General features: G+C 36.9%; 1 protein-coding gene and 1 long non-coding RNA gene across 14 annotated transcripts in view; one reads left to right on the top strand and one right to left on the bottom strand.

The window, feature by feature from the left end:
• LOC118533973 (uncharacterized) overlaps nucleotides 1-2,877 on the top strand; it is a 31,147-nt gene extending 28,270 nt beyond the window's left edge. For both annotated transcript variants that reach the window (XR_004916445.2, XR_004916448.2), the window contains one exon: nucleotides 155-2,877. This is a non-coding gene — a long non-coding RNA (uncharacterized LOC118533973). The remainder of the gene's footprint in view (nucleotides 1-154) is intronic.
• Nucleotides 1-19,040, bottom strand: part of NTNG1 (netrin G1) — a 315,517-nt gene that overhangs the window by 169,837 nt on the left and 126,640 nt on the right. The gene's annotated exons all lie outside the window — the stretch shown is intronic.

Raw genomic sequence — 19,040 nt, forward strand, 5'->3', positions numbered from 1 at the left:
CAAACCTGCAAAATCCATATTTTCATCTCCATTTTAAAGATGAATAGAGTGCTCTCATAATTGTAATTAAAAGAGGAGGGGAAAGCTAAGTAGGGGAGATAGTGAGGACTGTTCTCTTTGTACTTACACCACACAAACCCACTGTTCCCTTCAGGTTTCAACGGCATAAGCCCAATGCCATCAGATGCATCTTCATTATGGCACAGGAAAACTAGTGACAAACAGCAAGGTTTTTTGATGTTTCCATGCCATGGAAGAAACCGGATTAATTAAACCCATTAATCCATTATAGAAGCAAAAGGATCTGCTAATATGAAGCAAAGTAAAGACGGAGATATCCACATCCACAATGAATGAACAAGAAGAACGGACCACAGGTACAGGTATCAAAGCTCAAAATAATCACATCTAAAGGGATCCAGAAGAAAAGAAACAAGGTTGAGTAAGACCTACAGGAAAACCAAAGTGACACAGCTCACTCCATTGGGCTCCATTTTAAAAAGGTGAGAGCGCAAATGATTCTTCCTGCGCATTCCAACGAACTCTAATGTAAATTACACAACTGCTTCCTGCCACTGAAAACTGAACACAGTGTAAAATCCACAGGATGATTTTAATTAAAAGTTATTTTCAAAAGCAAACATGAATGGATTTTGCAAAAGGGCAAGTAAAAATCAGATGTCTGAGTGTTGCAAAGATTTCACTTATGGGGTGCACTGAGGTTGATACTATTTTGGATGAAAAAACTTCTGACTCCCACAGGGTCAGCTTCATTTTATACGTTGGAACACCCTGAACTTCAGATGAACTCAGACCCATAGCACATTACGTTTTAAGGTAATGTTACAAAACAGCAGATAAATAAATGATACCGTGAAAACGTAAGGAAAATGCTGAGGGATTCCAAATGAACACTAAACAACCACGGACTCTCACTAATCTCTATAACTCTGTTGGAGAAGCAAAAGTACCCTCCACTCTTAAACATGACCCCATTAAACTGAGGACGTTTTCAGATCACCTGCTTCATCTAATCTTCCTCGACCACCATATAACAGCAGTCAAGGTCTCATTTCTTCTTAAAATATGCCCTCTGACTGCCTAGCAAAGGTGTCATTACTGACTCACCGATAATAGGGCATATGTTCGGGGTGATTTCTTTAAGAGAGTGTGGAGTGGAGTGCAGAGAGAAGGGGGGAGATAATTGGCTCCTTTCCACTCATGTTCCCCCTGGCCCAGCTGTGGTTAGACATATGGCAACAAATGGGCGTGCAGCCTGAAGGCACACGGACGGCTCACTACAGAAGTCCCTTGGGGATGCTGTCTGGAACTTGGGCCTTATTAACACCATGCTCTAGTCCAAGGGTTCTCGAATTTTGGTGTGAGTGAGAATCACAGGTGGAATAGTTATTAAAAATTCAAGCCCTTGGATCCCACCTCAGTCCTACCAAATTAAAATCTCTGGAGGTGGGGCCCTGGCATTTCCACGGTCCTCCGGCTCCACAGTTGACTCAGACACACATCACAACTGCAGAACCACTGCTCTGGCCACCAGGCTCCACGTCGTCAGCCAGGACTCTGACTACTCGCTGCGTGGCAGATGGTGCTGGCTGACGGTAGCTCTGTCCTGGTGGCCCACGTCCTGGCGGCGGCGACTGCTGCCTGTCTGATTTACATTTTCCTTTCAGAATCCTTTGTCTGCTCTCTACCATTCGGAAATGCAACGAAACCAAACACAAAACCAGTATCTTTTAAAAATTATGAAAAGAGAAAAATTCATGAAAGAAGAGAAGAGTCACATAATTGCAACATTCCAAGATAACTACTATTAATGCTGCAGTAAATTACTTTCACTGTGTATTCGGACAGTTGCAACTGTCCTTTTATGGAATCGTGTGCCCCATTAAGAAAAAATAATAGTTTTTATTGAGTGGTATGTGCATTACGCTAAGTACTTTATGTTCATTATTTCGTTTAATCCTCATGGCATCCCTGTAAGGAATGCACAAGTATGTCCCCTTTTATAAAGTAAAAAAATGAAGCTTACAGAAGTCATAGTAGATGGTGGGGAAGTGCTGGTTTGAACCCTGAAACACAGTCTTTTGTCTCACTTTAGCATTTGATATATGCGTATTTCCAAGATACTGAAAACATTTTGTAAATAACATGAATAACTGCCACATACTTTTCTACTTTAGGACCCTACCATTTGCTTACCCAATGCTTATAATCCAGCAACTGGGTTATAAATTGCTTTAATATTGCAATATCTTCATAAATTTAGCTTTTCTGTGTTTCCAATTATTTCTTTAGGAGGAATTCCTAGAAAATGAATCAATATGTCAAAGAGTATAAATATTTAAAAAATAAAATTCTTGATGCACATTACCAAATTGCTTTTAACAAAAGATTGTAAAAATTTCTGCATACTTTTTTCATCTGCCCTGGCCAAAATGCTTTGGTAGCCATTTCTGATTTTTCCTAATTATAAGTAAATCCTAGGTGACTACGTTTGTAAATGTACAAACAAAGTGTACTCTTTGCCTATACTTCTGATTATTTCTTTAAGTTACATTTCTAAAGTGGAATTGCTGGATCAATGGGTACACACATTTTAAAATCTGTTAATACTTGTGGTATTGCTAAATTATTTGGCCAAAAAGGTCACAATTATACTCCCACTAGCAGGGAACTTGAGTGACCATTTCTTCACACCCTTGTCAACACAAAACATTTTGTTTCTATCTGAATTTTTAAGAACTGATGAAGTAGAACAGTTTTTCAGGTTTTTTTCTTGTAAATTTTTAAATTTATGTCCTTTGTCTTTACTTAAAAAAAAAATCTTTAGGTTGTAAGTCTCTTTCTCATTAATTATTTATTTTATTTTATTTTTTTTTATTTTATTTTTTTTTTTAAGATTTTATTTATTCATTTGAGACACAGAGATACAGAGAGAGAGAGAGAGCATGAGCAGAGGCAGAGGGAGAGGAAGAAGCAGACTCCCCGCTGAGTCAGGAGCCCGATATGGGACTCGATCCCAGGACCCTGGGATCATGACCTGAGCCGAAGGCAGACGCTTAACCATCTGAGCCACCCAGGCGCCCCTAATTATTTATTTTAAAGAGTTCTTTATATTAAGACTATTACCTCTGTCAAACCCATTGCAAAATGCCCCCAGTTTTTCATTTGCATATTTCTTATGAAAGTTTTTGATATAGTGCAGCTTAAATTTTAGCATGGTCATGTCTATCAGTATGTTCCTTTATGGTGTTTATCTTTGGTTTTAGATACAATTTAGAAAATGTATTCTCACTGCACTAAATATAAATATTCACATATATTTTCTTTTATTTATGGCATCATTTAATCTTTAAATCATTTGGAACATAATTTGGTGTAGGGTATAATATAAAAATTCTAACATATTTCAAGGAGTTAATAAATTAAGTCAGCAATATTTCTCAAAAAAATTATTTTCTCCCTATGTGAAATTCTATTTTTGTATTTATGAGAAAGACCGATACACACACACACATATACATTGTGTATGTGCATGTATATACACACACACATACACACATATACATATTCATATAAAACACTTAGAAATATTTCTGCAGGTGTAATCAATATTTTAAGCACTCTGATTCATTGATTCACCCATCTAGTCTTTCATTTATTTATTCAACACATATTCATGAGTATATTCTATATGCAAGCACATAATCAGATACTTTAAACTCAATCTCATTATTATTGTATTGACAGAGAGGAGGTCTTACCATTTAATGAGAAGTTCTATTTTTCTCTAAACTTTATAGCACTGATGGTCTCTTCTGTTCATTAGGCACTTAATCATCTCAAGTACAACACCATGTCTTATTTAATTTTAGACTGTTTTGGTTTGGGTCCATATGAAGAAGATAAGCTGTCTTTGGCAAGGACTATGCCTATCTTCTAAGTACCCCTTACAATGCTTAAGAAATAGAGGCTTATATGCACAGTATACTTTTGAGATAAATTTACCCTCAATTAAAAGTTAAGTGTAATGAGAAACAAACTGAGGGTTCTAGAGGGGAGGGGGTGGGAGGAGGGGTTAGCCCGGTGATGGGTATTAAAGAGGGCATGTATTGAATGGAGCACTGGGTGTTATACGCAAACAATGAATCATGGAACACTACATCAAAAACTAATGATGTAATGTATGGTGATTAACATAACATAATAAAATAAAATTTAAAAAAAGTTAAGTGCAAATCACTCACACTATTATTGCAAATGAAGCAGATTCAAGGGGGTCAAATGACTTATCCAGGATCATACAGCCAATCAATGACCATGTTAGGATCAGGACCCTGGTCTTTTAGCTGTGACTTTAAGGACCCCTTCTGTCACCGTACTTTTTTTTTTTTTCCTGGCATTTTGCTTGGCTCTTCTATATGAGCTGCTCTCCTAAAAATCTTGGCATGAAGGCAGAATCAGTGGCTCTCAAGCCATGAGTGAATGTCAAATCGTGAGGAAACTCTCGTGGATTGTGAAATGATTCTGTTCTATATCTCAATATGTGTATACATATGAAATTATGTGTCTGGTTGACTAAGCTATTAGTGGCATAGGAGAATTAAATACACAAACTGAAAAATTCAATACATACGGCAAAGAGATAATGCTTGTTAAAGTAAATATAGAAATATTAAGGATGGTTATATCATATGTTGAGGTCAACACTTTTTCAGTGGAAATGTATTTGAAATTATAATTGTGCTTAGTGAGAAAAATGACTTCATATGAAAATATTCCTTGCTTTACTCTTAAAATGAATGTATAAAAATCAATTAATGTAAAAATCAATTGAATCAATCTATTCTTTTGATAAATTACATTATAATATATGTACTAAGGAATCTATTAATGAGAATCTGCAATGAATATTCAACAAAATTTTTCTGAATGCTTACTCTATGCCAGGCTATATTCAGTATTCATTATATAAGAATGAACAGGACATATTATGCCTCCTTTGTGAAATTTACTACCTCTTAGGAAAGAACAAGTGACTAGAAGTAGAGTAGGTATAATAAAGAAAAGCTCAAAGCTAAGGTTAAGAAAAGACTCTTCTGAAGAAGTGATATTTAGGACTGAAAAGAGTAGTATAACGAAGCTTGAGAGGGTAGAGAAGTTGGGGGCAGGAAAGAACATTCTAAGCATGGACATTTTAAGCAAAGGCAGAAGGCAAGGAGTGGTGTTATGTGTGAAAAGTTGGCCAAAGTTTATGAAGCTATAGAATTAACATCAACCTCTCTATGAAAGGAACTAGAGGGATATAAGGAGTAAAGGAGGGTGCTTTAAAAAAGTTTGGTTGACGGGGCACCTGGGTGGCTCAGTCATTGGACATCTGCCTTTGGCTCAGGTCATGATCCCAGGGTCCTGGGATCGAGCCCTGCATTGGGTTCCCTGCTCGACGGGAAGCCTGCTTCTCCCTCTCCCACTCCCCCTGCTTGTGTTTCCTCTCTCGCTGTGTCTCTCTCTGTCAAATAAATAAATAAAATCTTTAAAAAAAAAAAAGTTTGGTTGAGACCTGAGCTTGCTTGATGACTGATATGAAGGGGTCAATGTGAACTTGCCTACATGAGAGGTAAGGAAAGGATTCATGGCACAGGTTCTTGAGAAGGAGGGAGGAGAGAAATCCAGCACAGCAGGTATAGAGGTAGGCCTGCTCCATTGCGAAAAGGGAAATGGAACAACCAGGAGACTCAAAGGCACATAAGTTTTTAGATTTGATGGTGGAAAGTGGAAAGAATCAGCATCTCTGATGGCTTGTATTTTCTCACTGAAGTAGATCGCCTGATGGGAATGAAGAGAAGGAAGAGGAAGTTGGAGGAATGCAGAGACTTTGAAATAATCATTGGGGTCAATGGGAAAGACGAGGTGAAGCCTCTTGCATGTATACCTGTATTAAACAAAACCTATCTTGACTTTAATCTATGAAGTCATCTGAGAAATAAGGGAGAAAAAATAATACCAGCAAAATCATTGAACTCTGATTCAAAAGATACTTCAAAACAATTAATCCAATGAGATTGAATGTATAAACTTCCCATAAAATAAATAAGCCAAACCTCCTCAGGTTATAAACATTTCTTGACTTCCATTCACTACCAAACTTCCTGAAACACTATTTCATACTTGTTTCCTTTTGTTCACCCCCAACTCATTCCTCAATCCCTTGCAAGGACAATCGAAGTTTTCAAGGATATGGATGATTTAAGGGACAATTCTTTGGAGTCATCCTACACCATTTTTCCTCAGAACTTTACATCCTTGAAACTCTCTTCTCTTCTGGTATCTTGAAATGCCCTAATTGACTTGTAAGATTTTATTTTTTTTGGAGAAGTTTTAAGTTTACAACAAAATTGAGAAGGAGGTATAGAGATGTCCCATAAACCCCGTCCCCCACATTTATAGCCTCTTCAACTATCAGCATCACTCACCAGAATGACATATTTTTTACCAATGATCACCAGAATGACTTCCTAAATGACAGGTTTAGTCATGTTACTTCAAAGCTCAGAATCCTCCTATTGCTTCTCATTCATGATAGCTATCATTTATCAAGCTCTTCCTAAGTTCTAGGCAGTTTTCAAAGCTTGCCTTATATTACCTTATATTATTTATCCTCCTCATCACAACCTAAGAGGCATATTGCCTCCATTTTACAGGTGAGAGTACTGCAGATCATAGAGCCAAATTAATAGTAAAGCCAGAATTCAAACAAAGCATCTGGTTAACTTTAATTCTCTGCTCCTAACCCTTACCCTGCTGCCTGGAGAATAAAGTAAAAGTAAATTCCCTGCTTCACATTCAAGGTCTTCAAGATGTGTCTCAAATATACATCTTCATCCTTTTGTTCTACCATCACTCTTCCCAACTCCAGTGAGTTGAACTATATTTCTGGCAGGGATATCAAACAGTGGAAAATCTTTGAGGTGCTAATTCTCCAAAGTACATGTAGTAATTAACCAAGGACTATGAAACTTAAGTATTCTATGCTGCACCTGATTGAGGAAGTAGAGATGAACTGGTTATACCTTAAGCCAAATATTTTTAATAGTACATTACCTCTACCTTTTTTTAATTTAAGGGGATATTTTAAAAGATGGTAAATAATTATTATAATACTTTATATAAAGCAATACACATATTATGCACGTTTTGTTGGGCTTCAGTTTCCACAGCTGGTAGAATTTATTCTTCCTTTATAAATGAATACATTTATTGCTCCTTTGTATTGATAAAAATTCTACAGGTGCAAGAGGAATGAATCTCCCACATGCCACAGAAAAACAAATGCAGTTGTAAGTAATTGTACAGATTTTAAAAGTTTTTATAATGTGTAAGCATCATGGTACATATGTGTGAAGGATACATTGTTTAGCATTATTAGATTACCCCAAATCTTTGTTGGCCTGAAGTCTATTAATATTTTGCATAAATTTGGATGATGAGATTTCTATTTTTCTTGGCAAAATCTCTAGAATTGGAATAAGAGAGATTATGGATGTCACAATGAATCACATCAATAACCAGGAATTAATATTAATCTGTAAGCCTCTCTATACAAAGAAAACCACTATCAGCAGACAAAAGACAGCATATTTACAAAGGCACTTATTCTGTTGAAATATTCACCCTAAGGAAGTGAATTTACAATTCATTTCTCTCTTCTTACTTCCACCTATTTATTATAAAATCCTATTTGCTTCTCAAAATGTGTAGCTGCAACAAATATTCATACAACACTGCTGCATAATCTGTGGGAAATCAGATATAAATTACAGAAAGACAATGAGTGAGAAGCACGCAATCCTCCATGGTGTTCATTAATGGGTACTTGTGACAAGGTACTGTCAGCTTTAGTTTACTAATTTTCCCTTGGATGGTTCCTGTTTCTTCAGCAGAAGGCATAGGCATTACTAAGTTAGCTCACTATTGGTGGCAGGAATGAAATGACTCTCTTGTCAGAATGGACATGCCACGAAGCTTAGGGTTATAACTGAGAAACATGAATGAGGTCCTCAGGTCTCATTCACTTAGCGAACAGGAGAAGAAAATTGCCATACCAAATTAGATAATCCTCCTTACTCCTTCAGCCACTTCTACACCATTGACTATTTCTCATTTTCCCATGAGCATTTGGATAATTAAGAAATTAGTTTGTGGGTGGCTCCTAGATGAATCTAGATAGAGAAGTGAAAACATCAATAACTCTCATGGCCTTATAATGTTCATTAAGGGAATTTGCAAAAAATACCTTCACTAATGACAAAGTGATTGCAGGTCTCTATCTTCATAGTCTCTTCAATGTGTGTCCTTCTTTTTAGGAGGAAAAGCTGACATTTAATCTTTATTGTGAATTCTATTGCTAATTCCACTGGGTAGTGGGGAGAGGCTCCTCAGATCCGGATGAAAAAGAGAACAAAGGCAAAAACAACAAATGGAGGTTCACTTGGGATCTTTGAAATGTACTGCTGGGATTGTGTGCAATTGTGAGCACTATTCGTGGACTATTGATTCTACACCTGTGGATTCCATGCACAGCCAGATTTCTAAAATAACCACAATTTCATGGCTGATCATAAAGCTCTCATTGTTTTCGACGATTTCTGACCTGTTTCTATGCTGCCAATATGTCTGCTGCCATTTTTAATAAGCTTTAGAGCTGGTGGATTAACACTGAATGTCAAGCACCACAATTAGAATTGCTGATCGTATGCAGAAACACTATTTTCATATATTAAAAAGCTGCCTTATTCTTGCCATAAAATTCAGCACTCACTTCTGTAGTATTTGATCATTCTTACATGTACTTTTTAGCTCTCAATAACCCTTGTGTGAAAATGAGCCTTTGAAAGGGAAAGAGAAAGTTAACATAAATAAAAATGACAATTGTAAGTGGGACCTAATTTCCTTTCCTTTTTCTAAAAAGGTTCATTGACTCTTTAGCTGCTCATTTTTTCCTATGATTCATCATCAACAACCATGTAATCCAAAACCTACAAAAGAGCACATTTGAAAGCTGGACCTCAACAAAGTAAAGTACATTTCCGTAGCATGGTTTGGAGTTAGGCTTTCTTATATTCTCAAATCATAGAGCATAATTCTCTGGACAGGAGTGATTTACTTATCCACTCTACTTCAAATTATTCTAGATAGTTGTGCAAAAGTGTTTCTGAATTTAATCCATATTTTTCTACAGCATCCAGTAGTATAAACTCAATTTTTAGGAGAACTCAGTATTTTCCAGCTGTCTCACAAAAACCTAACGTATGTCAAATGTTTTTTATATATGTGAGTGACAATCAATGAGATACAAATTACTTATTGAGATATTTCCATGACTAATTTAATGAAAACAAGATTTAAAGCAAAATATTATACTCCTCCCTGAGGGATACCATTCTCTGCCACTCCAAGTCAGTGGACTAATCAATGTAACAATAGTTATCAATGAATTCGATTTCTATTAGGTATTTTTTCTTCCCTTTTCAATCCATTTTTTAAATACAGTAAAGTCTCGTATATCCACTAAAGGAAACTTAGACTATGCAAAATACTATAACAGAGAAAAAAGCACCTATCATTATGCCACCACACTAATCATTAACATTTTGGAGGTGTTTCTATCTTTCCCTCAAATCTTTTCTTATGCATATTTTAAAAAATCACAATTAAACTATATATATACAATTTTTATCCTACTTTTTCACTTGCATTATGTAAATATTCTTCATGTTTTTGCAAACTATGAAATATAAATTTTAATGGTGACAAAATTGACTATAATGTGAATAAATTATTAGGTCAACTGTCATAAGCATAGATTTGCTAAAGATTCAGAGATAAAGCAGGTATTTCTAATTTTCTTCAGTCCAAATACCATTATTTGCATACATATTTTAAAGGCTTCTGAAAGGTATCTGTAAATAAATACTTTAAGATAAATTATTGGTGGGGGATGTTAAAGCCTGTTGTTCAGCATCATAAGAATTAGGTTCTGTTCATCAAGAGTGGCCCCATTTCACTCATTGCCTTAGTTCATACTTCCACAAAACTGCTTCATTAAGTGACCATCTTAATAGTTACTTTCTTGGTTCTTCCTTAGTATATAATAACCAATAATTAATTCATTTACTATCTCTTTATTGAGTGTCTTCCATATGAAAGATATGGTGTTAGCCGCTATAAGTGAACACCAATGCATGAAAGGGCAACACCGCCCTCAAAGAGATAATACCAGAAAGAGAGGAAATAAGTATAATAGTAAATAAAAGGAAAGTACAGTAAATAAAGTAGGAGTTCAAAGGAGGGAAAGATCACATTCGGTTAATACAATCAAGTAAGGTTGTCCTAAAGAAAGAACATCTGAACCTAGCTTTGGAGGGTGCATAAAACTTGAATCAGTAGAAAAGGATAAGACATATAACAATATGAGCAAAATTAAGCACAAATATTAAGGACATGGGACTAAATAACTGAATTAGCCTAGAGTGTAGGAATCAGTGGCTGATTTAATGATGTAGCTTAATCATCAGGCCATGGTTCTTGGACGCCATCTGTTATGCCATCGGGAGCCACTGTAGGTTCTTCAGCACAGATATGAGGATTCCTGCAGCAAATTAAGAAAGTTCATATGGCAGTAGTGTGTAAACTGGATTGAGCAGAGAAAAAGTAACAAGATATTTAGGTCAGATCTATTGAAATGACACAAGTCTGACAAAGCGAACTCATTGGAAATGGCAAGAAAGCAGCTGATCTGACCTACTCATTCCAACATAATTGTGAAATACAAAGGAAAAATGTTACCATAAGAATTTGGAAAATTAAAAGTGAATAAGTGACAAACTAAAGGAATTATTTGCACTAATATAACTCATGTGTGTTTGGCACTCCTTACCACAGGAAGCGGGCAAGGTAGAGCTTACAGATTGAAGATTTGCAAGGCTGGAGCAGGCTCAATGAAGTTGTCCCAAGCAGTGCCCTGCACCAACATGGCACCCTGGGAAAGAAGAACAGGTAGGTCCCATGAGGGAACAGAGCTGTAATGGCTGAGAAAGGTCAGAGGGTCTCTAACCAAGTTAAACTAGGGTGTAGCCTAACCAATCTTATGTGAACTGAGTGGTAGAAGTCTGAGGGAAGATGATCTCCACAGGGAAGGATTACATGCTGTTCCAGAAGTACAGTGTAAAGAAGGTTAAGAGCTCCATTTAGAAACTAGGTTATTTTGGGATGGCCTGGAATGAAACTGAGGGACAGGGCCATAGCATGACCTCTGGAATCTGGAGCTAGCTGGAGCCAGTGGTGAACTGGCAATAGACAGTGAGCTAAGGCTTGGGTGGGCTTTGTCCTCAGGAGAAAAAAGCGTTCAGGAAGAGAACCATGGAACCCTGAGTGCCTACAGAAGGGGGCTGACCAGTGCCTGGTTATGCCACAGTGTGTTTTCAGGAGCTAGTACCTGCTCAACAGCATTGCAAAAAAAAGTCTTGCATTTCATCAGTGAGCAGAGATGGAGAGATTATTTCCAAACTTTGGAGGGACTCACAATGGAAGACAGATACTGACATATAACTCACTACCCATCTCACTGTCAAAATACACAGTGGTTTGTAGATTTCAGACTATTAGTTAGCATCAGCTGGCATGAAGCTTCAGGATGGGGGCTCTCAGGAAGAGAGCTAGGACAGGCAAGGGTTGGCAACAAGTAGAGCTCTACAACAGTTTTGGCTATTGTCTCATTGGCAACTTCAATGATTGTTTTCTACTGAATAAATCAAGGGAGTTTATGGGATTTTGCCAAACTGAAAAATAACAAAACTTGCACTGTGAGAAATCAGCAAAGTTCCCTTATTGTTTTATTAATGAGATAACTAATTATCCTATCTGTGAATGATCATGGTAGTTTTCAAATTTCATTCCAAGGAAAATATGTGTCAGACTCAACATTTTTTCTAATGCCTTGTCTGCCAGGCACTGGGTTCTAAGTGATTTCTACCAATCTTCTCGAAGTGGGGCCCAGAGACTGGTGCTGATCTGCAGACTATTACCTGTCTGTGACAGGATAAGCAGCTTTTGCCAAAATCTTAATCAATGTACACTTCTTTCACTGGAAAACTTTGCTAGGAAATAATGTCAGTTAACTATGACTATGCTTAGTAACTTAATTGATTTATATTCTGGAACAAGTTCCTTATCTTGTCATGGGTAGGTAACAAACAACTCGTAGACATATAGTAATCCATAAACCATATTTTAGGTAGGCTTGAGTTATATACATTATCCCATTTAGCCAGGTAGATGAGTCAAACTGAATTGAGGAAAATGCAGGGCAACACAGACTTTTATTTCCATTTCCTCAGTCCTATGCCAACAATATGAAAATTCCACAACTCTTAAAACATTTGTTAAGTGATTCAAGTTTCTCAATTATTTTGAAAACTTGAACATAACCATTGAGTTTCACAAAGGATAAAAAACAGCAAACAAATGCATTCTTCTTTTGATTAGGGTGATTAGTCATAAAACTGTAATGAATTAATATGCCCAAAGGGATTCAAGAAGTTTCTATATCCATGGCACAAGAACAGAATACTAAGAAAAAGGAACAAGTGGGATATAACAAAAAACTCTCATGTTTTAAAAATATATAGTCAAAATAAAGTCAAACTTAAGGGTTGGAAATGAAGCTGAGAAAATTTCTCAGAAGACTGAGTAAAAGGAAAGATGCAAACACACACACACACACACACACACGAGAGAGAGAGAGAGAGAGAGAGAAGAGGTAGGTGATACAGAGATTCAACCCAGGATATCCAAAGTATTTCTAACAGAGTTGCACAAGGAGAGAACAGACTACATTTAGAAATCATCAGAACATAAGAAATTATCAGGAAAAAAAAGAAAAATTCCCATAACTAAAGAAACAAATTAGTCTTCATATTGAGAGGTCTCAAAGAATGACCAAACAAACAAAACAAAACAAAAACAAACAAACAAACAATGAGTAAAAAGTCCAACAACATGATATATCTGCACATCTTTAAGAAATCTTAGAAAATCAAGGCCAAAAAGATCATCAGAAAGCTTCCAGATTAAAAAAGAAACACACACACACACACACACACACACACACACACACACACACACACACTTTTACAAAGGAACAGGAATTCAGAAAGCACCAGCAACAGGAAAGGTCAAAAGCAAATGGAGTAATGCTTTCAAAATTCTAGGGAAATGTTATTTTCAACCCAGAATTCCATTTTCAGCCAAATGATCAATCCAGAATGAAGAGAAAATAAAGATTTTTCATTCATATAAAGTTAATTTCCAAATTTCTCTTCTGAAGAAGCTAAAGATGTAATCTAGAAAAGTGAAAGAGAAACAGAAGAAGTCAGGGAAGTGAAAAAGGAGAACAGAGAGGAGGAATCCTACTACGATGGATGTGCTGCTGCCTGGGAAACCAATGGTTCACACTGAGGTTGGTAAGCAGGGCTGCTAGGGTGTGCAGCTAGAATGCCCCAGTTGGTGGTTTATCAAGGGCCTCTTCCTTGATTGATCAGTGATGAAATTATGTTAGTTGTTAAAATAATTTGACTCCAAGATGAATCCAAGAGGGTGGTCAACAGGAAAAAAAGGTGACAATATGCAATAGATTTTATAATGGAGTAGATGAAAATCTTCAGACTACAATAAACATATATTCCATTGTCAATAAGAAAACAAAGAAGTAGAGGAAAAGCTGTAAAAGAAAGGATGGAAATTTGATATAAAGCAGCTATGAGCCAAAAAAATAATGTGGCATAATTTTAAGCAATTAGAAGTAATTTTTAAAGAATCTCTTTGACTTCAGAGCAGAAATCCTCTTCTTTGAGTGACTGAAGGGTCATGGCATTGGTGCTGTAGAGAAGGAAATGTAATCATAGCTCTCAGTTCATCCATGACTAACATCAGCACTGCCATAGTAACCCCATTCTACTTGGATTTTAACTTTTGGAATCAACTTAGGGGTCAAGCATGAAAGCCTTGGTTATGGTTACAGTGCAAAATGTAAATCTTTAGAATCTTGATAACATAAAAAATAATGATTGGAAGGTGATCAATGGAATGAGAGAAGGGAAAGTAGAAGAAAGTTTCAGGGCATTAAAATTCTCACATAGGGTTAATCAAGGTACTTACTGAAGTTGATGGCATAAGAAACCAAGAAATACATACTTTCTTTTAAAGTTACAAAGATAATCAACAAAAGACTTAAATTAATAAAATCAGTGTCAAATAATGGAAAAAGGAGAGCAATTAGTAAAAATAATGATATGTTATTATTAGATCTTCCTATTTCATAATGGGGAATCAGTAGATATTGTCTAAAACTTTGAATCAAGAAAGAGAGGTAAATGCATTTTAGTTACGGAGGCAAGCCCACGACAAAAATAAAAACAGTGATAATGAAAAGAAGCTGTCTCTGGGTAGGCAGTGAGATCAAATGAATTAAAAAACCCTCAAACTTGGATTTTCTTGTCACAAACACTTACTGAGATTTTAAAAAGGCAACAAGACAAGCAGAACAAAAGCACTTGGTGAGGCTATCCTGCATGAAGGGGAATACTGAAGGAATCAAAGAGTAATCTATTTCCCTGAAGAGTTTCTGATCTACTACATGAGACAAGACATAAAACAACTTTAGGAAAAGGAAATATATGAGCAAGTGCCTAGCATGGTGTCAAATTTACCTGTAGAGGAGTTAAAGGGATACAAGTACCCAGTGACATTATTTCTTCCTATTTTTATAGCTTCTAAGAGAACACTGAGAGAACAGTTCTTTAGGAAAGACTTCATGAAAGAGAGTAGTCTACCAGCTCAAGGTACCTTCAAGGAAGTAATGGATGCGTATGGTTGGGGAGGAAATAAAAGGCATTTTTCAATAAGATGAAACCCAGGAGAAAAAAATCGAGAGATAAGAAAAAGTAGAGAACATGGGGTTGAGTGTAGGGGATGGTAAGTAGAGTAGCTACTGAGCAGAGAAACTGTATCATGTAGATTTAATAGCACGGTTTTCCATAAGTTCTACTACATATTATCTTGAATCATTTCTTTCTGGCGTGAAAAAATGTTATATGAAATAACGGTTGGGTTTTATTTATTTATTAGACTTGAGGTTGCTTCTAAGAGAGACTGGTTTATTTATAAGAATGCAAATTTAAAAAGCCTTCTGGAATTTAGAAAAGGCTTGTTATTTAAAACCTCTATAAATTAGATATCCTCTATTCTACACGACAAACTTTTACATGTTCTTTCTCACAAGATATGCAGCATCAACAATTTGTTAAATGTGATTCTTCTGAGGAAGTCTTTTGAATTTAACCTCTATAATCCAGCAAACTATGACCTTAGTCAAACATGTCTGCTCATTAGAAATTGCATATAAAAGAACTCTTTTGATTTTTCTCTGAAACAATTTCCTGTAGTATTTTCAGTTTATTGAGTTAAGAATTTTATTTTTCTCTAAAATGTCAGAATTAGCTAATAACCGAAGCTTACCCAAGACTAAGTAACTTGAAATGTATTTAAGATTCCCAGTGCATTGTATATTGTTCCATTATTTCAAGCGCATTTCATGTATTGAAAATAATTTAGCTGCAAATCTGTAGAAGTGATAAAGAACAATCCCTACTGCATCAAGAGTTCCAAGCCATTGTGGTCACTGTGAAAACATGGTTTCTCATATCTCCAACTGTAAGGAGTGTGATTGGCTAAGGGCCTCGGTGATTGCTAGGCTCTAAAATCCATCTTTGGATTTGACCAGGGAGTCCACACTTCCAAGACCTGTTCCCAGACAACAACTGAACACGGAGGGACAATAAGACAACCAGTTCCTGGGAGACGTAGGGTTCCTTTGATGGATGACTATTGGCTCAAAGATTCCCCACTGGCTTTGTTGAAACTTTCTTAGAACTGCACCATTGTCTAAAACTTTTGCTACCCAACCTTCATTTCTTCTCTCTCCCTCCTCCATAGGGCACCTACATGGTGATCTGATAACTTTCCCAGCCTTCCCCAGCTTCCTCTCCATTTTCCCTCTTGCAATTTGTCCCCAATAAATCTCTTGTATATCTCATCCTGTTAGAGTATCTGCTTCTTGGAAGACCAGAACTAATACAACATTAAAACTCACACCTTAAGAATATCTGATTTTCCGGGGCACCTGAGTGGCTCAGATGGTTAAGTGTCTGCCTTCGGCTTGGGTCATGATCCCAGGGTCCTGGGATCGAGCCCCGCCTCGGGCTCTCTGCTTGGCGGAGAGCCTGCTTCTCCCTCTCCCTCTGCTGTTCCCCTTATTTGTGCTCTCTTGCTCTGTCAAATAAATAAATAAAATCTTAAAAAAAAAAAGAATATCTGATTTTCCAATTTTCCCATCTTATCAACAAGACAAAAAGAAATTTAAGTGACCTAGGGAGGGTCAGGGAATATTAGGTAATAAATATCATTGTTAATAACTTTATTATATGCATTAATTTATTCATCCCACAATTATTGATTACTTACTATGTCATTTACAGTGAGGGGTGCTTGGAAAGCAGAGATGAATAGGACCTAGTCTTTGCCCCCTACAATTTTCCTGACTAGAAAAGAAGGCAATTCTCCCTGGACAAACTCTAATGGAAGTGGATATCCAGTGTTATGGGAACTCCAACAAAGACACAATTTGATTCTTCTAACCAGAGAAAGGTTGACAGTGGAGGTTCAGTAATCTGAGCCTTGAAATTTGAGTTGGCATTCACAAAGTGAGAAGGCAAGAGGAGAAGTTTCCAATCAGAGGGTGTGGCATAAGCAAAGGCAGTAAGCTAGGCTAGTTCTTTATGGGATATGGAAGAAGTGGTGAAGAGTAGGCGTGGCCAGAACTTAGATGGGTGTTTGGGAGGGCACTAAACTGAGAAAGGAGAAACTCATGCCTTGATGACACAATGACTGACTACTAGACTGAAGTCTAGTAAATAAACGTCTTAATATACTGTTTTCCTTCTCACACAAAGAAGGATGTCATCAACGTGTACTTATAGAGTCTCCTTAGTATGGAATCACATTTACAGCAGAAACTGTAAGGGGCATAAAGAAAAAGATCTGATTCTTACCCCTGATGTGCATGAGACTTCATAGGGATGTATTAAATATATACACTCAAAATAACTAGGTAATGAAACAAAATTATAATTAATATCTGTATTAATCATGATATTATAGTTAATATCTATATCTTATTTTGTCCAGAAAATATTTCATGTGACTAACATGATTATAGTTAATGCCTTCTATATTCTAAGCTCCATACTAAGTGCTGGGGGATTCATTCACAGGAAAATTAGAAAGAAGCTCTCCTCCTCTGTTATTAGAGCTCATCCTTTGTGGGCAGAATGATGAAAGGAAATACAAAGGCATGGTAAGAGCTATGAGAATGAGGACTTCTGGGTCCTCAGGGAAGAGAGGGGCATCCATCCTCTCTGTAGCAGTGGGTAGGAGTGGCTGATGGTAGGAGTGGGTGATGGAAGAGTGGTTAGGAAGCTTCCCAGAGAAAGTGTCTAAGTTGAGCCTTAGCGCAGTAACTTCTATATATAATGAAATGCTAAATAATAAATGCTCAGAATAATTTTAATGTTGCTCTAATACCTGCATAGAATCAAGTGTAAATTCCTCATCCAATGTATCTAATGCCCTTCACACGTTGTCAGTAGTAAGAGATAACTTGTCTCAAGTGCTTTCCTACTCATTGCCCAGAGAAAGCCCTCATATGGCAGAATATGATTGATTCTTTCTAAATTTCCTAGATACAGCTTTCATCAGGACAATCTGTCCCCACTCTTTGTTGTTCCTCTAAACCCTTCTCTCACTGGCTGGAAGACCTGGGCAAGTTATTTAACTGTCTATGCTTCAGTTTCCTCACCTGTAAAATGGGCATATTATGTGCCTATCTCCTAGAGTTGCTGTGAGGCATAAATGAGTTAATTATAAGCAAATGGTCTCTGGTAAGTGCTATGTAAGTGTTTCAAATTGTTACTACGGCCCTTACTTAGTGTTCCAACTCAAGTTTTACTCATGCCACCAAGTCTATCCAAATATCATGCCCATAGAGGCATTTCACTTTTTTGAAATCTGATGGTACTTCAAAAATTCTTTGTGAATGCTTAGCATATAATACCTTGTAGTGTTACTTGTTTTCTCTGAATGGACCTGAAGACAGCCTGCTGGGGTTTAGAATACCAGCACCACCTCCTGTAGCTTTGGCAAAGTTATGCCTCAAGCCTCAATTCCCTCATTTGTAAACTGTGAATAATAATAATACCCTCCTCCACGGGTTCTTGTGCAGCCCAAGTGGCAAAATATACCTAAAGTCTAACAGGGTGGGGGGCACCCAAGAGCTCACTAAATGTTTGATATTAATAAACTGTCAGTCCCGAGCACTCAGAGTGTGCCTGTATTCTCAGATTCCCAGCACCTGGTCCAGTTACTGGACGATAATGATAAATTTGTTGTCACATGGAGAGGAGGGAGAAAGCATTAGAAGAAAAAGTCATTAAGAGGTCAAATGCCAAAGCTTGGTCGGTATTGCATTCAGTTCAGTTAACAGTATAGTGAGCACTAACAGGGGCACTCTGGACGACGTGACTGTGAGTGACATGCCGGTCACCAAGAGCCCCACAAACCAACAGATGAGATGGCACATGTAAACACAAAACCATTATAAGGAGGTTTGTAATTCACATTCTAAATTGAAAAAAAAAATTCAGAATTGTGAGGAAAAAGAAAACTCTACTCATTTCTCAAATACTGATTTAACACCTGTTAGTTACAGTAGGAGGCATTCCCATGGAGACTTCACAGAAGAAGCAAGGGGAAGACGGTAGGAACCGCTGTTGTTCCAGTTCCCCATTTTTTGTATCTAAAAAATCAAATCAGGGACCCCTGGGTGGCCCAGTTGGTTAAGTGTCTGCCTT

The sequence above is a fragment of the Halichoerus grypus genome, chromosome 5 (genome assembly GCF_964656455.1).
Source record: "Halichoerus grypus chromosome 5, mHalGry1.hap1.1, whole genome shotgun sequence".
Classification (NCBI taxonomy): Eukaryota; Metazoa; Chordata; class Mammalia; order Carnivora; family Phocidae; genus Halichoerus; species Halichoerus grypus.